Raw genomic sequence first — 7,320 nt, 5'->3', positions numbered from 1 at the left:
TGTTAATAACTAGTTTCAAAATAGCCACTAGAGGGCAGTGGAACCACAGACAAATTGTGCCACTTATAGGTTCCCTGGTTTATACTATCAACTACAGCATTACTACAAGCCTTGAGGATACCAAAGTCAAACATTAATTTCCTGTACAATATCTTGAGGCTTATTCTCAATTATAATATAAATCAAAGCTTGTCCTTATGATTGTGAGGGTCAGAGATGTATAATGCAGCTCTAACTTTGGCTGATGCCTGTTTCGTGATCACAATTAATTAAAAGTTGGACTTTTCTAAGTGGGCATTTCAACTTAATACCTAGTAATCTTTGGGGTTAACATGGACCATTTGTGATTTTCCAAAGAGACTTCATTTGCGTAATAGATTTAGTTTGTTATGGAGATAATTTTACTCTTAAATGTATTTATTTTTTAAGACATGCACCTTTTATTCTGTGAAAGTGACACCTAAGTACTTTTAAAAAATGTTCAGCTTAGTATGTACTAAGCCTCAATTCACAGAACATAAAGATCCACAGAGTGTTGGGAATTTGTAATTCTTTTCTCCTAGATATATTGCTTTGATGGTAGAAAAGGACTAGAGAAAAATCAAAAGATGTAGTCTCTCTGCGCTGTTGTGAAAAATCGGTGAGACACTATACGTGATAGTGTTTTATAGATTGTAACTATCCCTGAAATTTTCTATTTTTGACATTCTTCCACCAGTATGCTGTACATTTTGGACTTGGTTTTGATGTCATTATTATACCTCTGTAAAATTGCTTCCACTTGTGTGAAATAGCAGTACTCATATACAAAATTTTGAATTATATGGCAAAGAAGTTTAATTCTTTTGCAGGTAACATCTTAATCTTTCATTAGTTTTTTCTTGTATGGCGTGTATTGTTTCTGATATATAGAAAATATAATCTACAGAGACTGCTAAATACAACTAGTTGGTAATGAGATCAGGATTAATGCTTAAATTGCAAATCATTTTCTAGCCTTTGGTAATATGTGTGAATGTGTGTGTGGTGTGCGTATGTGTGCATGAACTTATATGAATGGTAGTATTTCACTAAATATTTGTTGGTATTATTTATTTTATTTTTTTCTGGACCATAGAACCCCTTAGCTATGGTTGCTTTAAGATTAAAAACACGAGTTTTACTTAAAGATTTGGTTTTGTGTCTAGTGGTGTGTCTTGCTAACTAGACTCTAAGCTTATGTAGATCAGGGATTGTATTTCTCTGTCCCTCAGAGGACTTTACATTGAGTTTCCAGTGGTTACCAATAGCAGCAGAGTATTGTTACTTTTTCCGAACGCCTGGAAAAGTGAATAGAGTCTATTTTATTCCATAGACCACTAGGAAAATCATCTGATTCCTTTTTGGGGTGATGAATCAATCCATCAGCACGTACTTTTGAGGCCTTTCAATATGCTCAGCACTGTGCTGAGATAAGGCTTGGTAAATACCTGTTGCTTAATTGATTGATCGCCACTCCAGAGAGTGATTTGTGTTTTCCTGGTGGTCTGTGGATGAAAAGTGCTTTTAAAAAAATTGTAGGTATAATAACTTTTTTGCCCTTTCCATGCATATGAAGATTCTTGTGGTAGTCTGTTTTTTTTTTTTTTTTTAACAAAACAGCTTTATTGGGATTTAATTCACATATAACTCACCTATTTAAAGTGTACAATTCAATGTTTTTAAATATATTCACAGACATGTTCAACCATTACCACAGTCAATTTTAGAACATTTTCATCACCTCAAAAAGAAACCCCATACCTTTATCTATCACTCCTGTAACAACTAACTTGTGTGTCAACTTGGCTGGACCACGGTGTGAAGATATATGGTCAGACATTATTCTGGATGTTTCTACGAAGGTGTTTTTGGATGATGTTAACATTTAATGGGTGAAATTTAAGTAATGCAGATTGTCCTCCATATCATGGGTGGGCCTCGGCCAATCAGGTGAGGCCCGAATAGAATAAAAGACTGACCTGCCCTGAGCAACAGGGAATTCTGGCCTCCAGACTTGAACTAGAGCATACTGGGTCTCCAGCCTGCTGGTCACTTTGCAGATTTTGGATTTACCAGCCTCCGTTATTGCTTGAGTCAATTTCTTAAAATAAATCTCTTTCTATATATATACACATCCTTTTGGTTGTTTCTCTGGAGAACTAATACACTCTCCCACCCCGTCTTGCCTTCCATCACTCCCAGCCCTAGGCAACTGCTAATCTACTTTCTGTCTCTTTAGATTTCTCTATTCCGGATTTCCGTATGAGTGGAATCGTATGGTATGTGGCCTTTTGTGACCAGCTTCTTTCACTTAACATAATGTTTTCAAGGTTCATTTATGTTGTAACATGTATCAGTACTTCATTTCTTTTTGTACAGAATAATATTTCATTGTATGAATTTACCATACTTATCTGGTTGTCCATTAGTGGACATTTGGGTTGTTTCCACTATTTGCCTATTGTGAATGATGCTGCTGTAAACATTTGGTACCAGTTTCTGTGAGGACATAGCTTGTCATTTCTCATGGGAATGTACCTAGGCGTGGGTTGCTGGGTCATATGGTAACTGTTTAATGGCGTGAAGAACTGCCAGACTGTTTCCAAAGCAGCTGCACCATTTTACATTCCTGTCAGTAGTGTATGTGGGTTCTGATTCCTCCGCATCTTCACCAACACTTGCTGTTATCTGACTTTTTGATTCTAGCCACCCTAGTGGGTAAGAAGTGGTATCTCATTGTGGCTTTGGTTTGTATTTCCCTGATGACTAATGATGTCAGGCGTCTTTTCATATACGTATTATTGGTCATTTGTATATCTTTCTTGGGAAATGTCTATTCAGATCCTTTGCTCATTTCTTAATTGAGTTATTTGTCTTTTGTTACTGACTTGTAAGTATTCCTTATATATTTTAGATTCAAGTCCTTTATCAAACGTATGATTTGCACATATTTGCTCCTATTCCATGGATTGTTTTTCACTTCCTTGATGGTGTCCTTTGAAGCACAAAAGTTTTTAATTTTGATGAAGTGCAATTTATCAATTTTTTTTCTTTTGCTACTTGTATTTTTGGTGTCATATCTAAGAATCTTTTGCCAGATCCAACGTCATGACTATTTGTCCCTGTGTATTCTCCTAAGAGTTTTATAGTTCTTGTTCTTATATTTAGGTCTTCCATCCACTTTAAGTTAATTTTTGTATATCATGTGACATAAGAAAGAATCCAACTTCATTCTTTTGCATGTGGATATCCAGTTGTCCCAGCATTTCTTGAAAAGATTATTCTTTCCTCATTGACAGATCTTGGCACCCTTGTTGAAAATCAGTTGACCACAGATGTATGGGTTATTTCTGGAATCTCAGTTCTATTCTGTTGGTCTATATATCTGTCCTTGTGCCAGTACCAGTCTCTGTCCTTGTGCCAGTGCCAATACCACACTGTTGTTATTACTGTTGCTTTTTGAAATTGGGAAGTGTGAGTCCTTCTAGTTTTTTCTTCTTTTTCAGGATTGTTTTGACTATTCTGGGTCCTTTGCAACTCCATATGAATTTTAGAATCAGCTTTTCAATTTCTCCAAAGAAATAAGCTGGGATGCTGATAGGGATGGTGTTGGCCTGCAGATTAGTTTGGGGAGTGTTACCGTCTTTACAAGGTTCAAGTCTTCCAGTACATGAATGAGGGATGTTTTCCCATTTATTTAGATCTTTAATTTCTTTCAACAATGTTTTGTAGTTTTCAGAGTATAGATTTTTCACTTTTTGTTAAATTTATTCCTAAATATTTTATTCTTTTTGATGACAATATGAATGGAATTGTTTTCTTGATTTCATTTTCAGATTGTTCATTGCCAGTGTATAGAAATACAACTGATTTTTGTGTATTGATCTTGTATCCTGCAACCTTGTTAAACTCATTTATGTTTTAGTAACTTTTTAGTTGTACCTTAGGATTTTCTATATACAAGAGCTTGTCATCTGCAAATAGAGATAGTTTTACTCCTTCTCTTCCAATCCTGATGCCGTTTTTCTTTTTCATGCTTAATTCCTTTGGCTAGAACTTCCAGTATAATGTTGTGTAGAAGTGGTGAGAGCAGACATCCTTGTCTTGTTCCTCATCTTAGGGGGAATGCTTTCAGTTTTTCACCCTTGATGTTAGCTGTGGGTTTTTCATAGATGTTCTTCATCAGGTTGAAGAAGTTCCCTTCTATGCCTAGTTTGTTTCATATTTTTATCACGAAGGGGTGATGGATTTTTTTCAAGTTCTTTTGAGATGATTATGTGATTTTTGTGTTTTGTTCTCTTGGTATGATATATTATATTAATTGATTTTCAGATGCCAAACCAACCTTGAATCCCTGGATAATTCCCACTTGGTCATGGATCTCCTTTCTCCTCTCCTCTGGTTTTGCCTTTATCTATATGTTAGTGTGCTTAATGGTGTCTCACATTTCTCTAAGGCTCTGTTTATTTTTCTTCATTTTTTCCCCTCTCTGTTCTTTAATTTACCTAATCTCTATCAATCTATCTTCAAGTTTCCAATTCTTTCTTCTGCCAGTTCAAATCTACGGTTGATCTTCTCTAGCAATTTTTTATATCAGTTATTTCACTTTTAAGTCCAGAATTTCCATTTGGTGCTTCTTTTCATAATTTCTGTCTCTTTATTGATATTCTCTGTTTGGTAAAACGTTGTCACTATACCTTCCTTTACTTCTTTAAACATGGTTTTCTTTAGTTCTGTGAACGTAAGTATAGTGGCTAGTTTGAAATATTTTTCTGTTAAATCAGACATCCGTTTGCTCTCACAGGAAGTTTCTGTTGTCTGCTTTTATTTTTTCTGGAATATGGATCATACTTTCTTGTTTCTTTGCATGCTTCATAATTTTTATTGGTAACTGGCCATTTTAGATAATATAATGTAGCAACTCTGGGCACTGGTCCCCTCATTCTGGAGCTTGTTATTGTCACTTGCTTGTTTATTTGTTTAGTGATTGGCTGGATTATTTCCGTGAAACCCCCTTCCCCCGCCTCAGTATAAAGCTTCTGATGTCGCTCCTCAGGGAGGCACAGCCTTAGGAGTGTCCACAGCACTTGGGGATGACAGCAGCACTGGTAGGGCTCCCTTCCACTCTTTTCCTGATCACACTCAGCTGTTAAAGCTCCACTAATTGCTAGCTGCTTGCTCTATTTTTTACACAAATGCCCTGGGGCATAAATTCCTCTACAAATGAATCCAATTAAATTGTGGCTCTTTGGACAGAAGAGTTTCTGAGCTCAGGGTTTGATATTTGTTCTGACTCCGGGAGGGCTCATCCCAGCTGTCTTTATTTCCCAGTTCTCTCCTGCAAACCAGTCAGCCTAGAGTCTAGGCTTTTTCTTCCAGAGATACACAAATCTGCTCCTGACTGCCTGTCACCACAGCCTGCACTGTTCTTGAGAGCGCTGTTACGTTAGGCTTCTCCAAGCTCTGCTGCAAATGAAGTCAGCTTCTTTGGGAGGACAGCGGGAGCTATCTGTTTTATGGCTGCTTTTCCCCCAGGCGAAATCTCTGAGGCAGGGCGCAGCAGTCCCGAGTGGGGCGTCTGCCTCGCTGGCTGGGCTGGGAGTGGGTGGGGAGAGTGCTCGCGATTCAAATACCGCAGACTCTTAGCTTTCTTATAGAAAATTTCTTAGGTTTTCTTGAAAAGATGTTTCTTCATTTGCTGTTAGGACCGTTTCTAGAGGCTTTAGTTGCTTGCTTTTTAATAATTCTCAGCAGTTTCACCAGTGAGTGAGTCAGTGCAGCTCTTTGCACTGTCATGCTACTATTCATAGCAGGCTGTTGTTCTTGACAATTGTCCGTTAATCTGACATTGTGAAGATTCATACAACTCAAGCCAGTAAGAGAATCTCTTGATCCATTGTTGGAAGTCAGGGCCCTTCAGGCACCCGTTTAAACAGAGCTCTTCCGTATATGGGGCCGCCCAGGTAATTTCACATCAAGGATGCTTTAGGAGACCCAGCATCCCAGTGCTGTTCCTTCCGAACACTTTCCTATGATATAATGGTGGCATTTGTGTCTTTTCACAAATAACAGCTATATTTAGACATTGTCCTTTTAAAGTCAGTCTTGATGACATAATTTCTTGGGTTTAAGATTAGAGTAGTTCAACAGCTAGCTTTTTAAGTTGTCACTCACCCTCTTGTTTATATTATCACCAAGAGTCAAGCCAGCAGGCTTGAGCAGTGCAGTTGTAGAGTTATAGCAGAGCTCTGCATGTGTGGCCTTACCCTACTGACACTTCACGTGGAGCTGCCTGGCTGGTCTCTAGGCGAATCTCTGAGTGCTGACCTGTGTTATTTGCAATTGTTTTTGATGAATTATGCAGAGGTCTGTCTAGCAATCTGTGACAGGCAAGGATTTTTCAGTTTCCACTGCTAAATAGTGTTGTGTAAACAAAAAGAGCAGAAGCACTTTTTAGCTATATTGTACGGGAAAGCATAAAATCTCTATTTTCATCACAGAATATACTGAAATATCGTCAATCATATGTATCATTCGTTCTATAAAGGAAGAGATACTTTGCCTACATAGGAAGCAAAACTGAGTCAGTTAAGGACTTAGAACAAGGAAAGACTTTAAATAGTGATAATTACAACAAATTTGTCAATATTGATAGGAGACAGAATTCTTAGGTTTTATTTTATATATCATGTCAATCACTTAGATCTGATTTTTCTACATTTTTTACTGGGCTTAGTCAAATGTCAAGAAAATTTCCCACTCTTGGCTATAATGTGCAAATGCCTTCTTTCATTAAATACCTCATTTCCCTCCCTTTTCATGGTTGGTACATGTGGCTATGTAGGGACTTCTAGAAGTCTTTAGAGTAAAAAGTTTTTCCAATTTTCAGTTGACAGTGGGTTTATTCTTTTGCCAGAATTGTCATGCCATCTGTTTTCTTTTTGATAATGAAGACCTTAAGCTTTTTTTTTTTAAAGATTTTATTTTTTCCTTTTTCTCCCCAAAGCCCCCCCAGTACACAGTTGCACATTCTTCGTTGTGAGTCCCTCTAGTTGTGGCATGTGGGACGCTGCCTCAGTGTGGTTTGATGAGCAGTGCCATGTCCGCGCCCAGGATTCGAACCAACGAAACACTGGGCCGCCTGCAGCAGAGTGTACGAACTTAACCACTCGGCCACGGGGCCAGCCCCCGACCTTAAGCTTTTATGATGGAATTTTTCATATGACTTAGGTCCATGTAATATGCAACTGAATGCACATTGGCCCAGGTACACTAGGCATTATTAGTAGGACTCACTTC

Source organism: Equus caballus, chromosome 9 (assembly GCF_041296265.1).
Source record: "Equus caballus isolate H_3958 breed thoroughbred chromosome 9, TB-T2T, whole genome shotgun sequence".
In the NCBI taxonomy this organism is placed as follows: Eukaryota; Metazoa; Chordata; class Mammalia; order Perissodactyla; family Equidae; genus Equus; species Equus caballus.
This window is presented reverse-complemented; position numbering follows the sequence as displayed.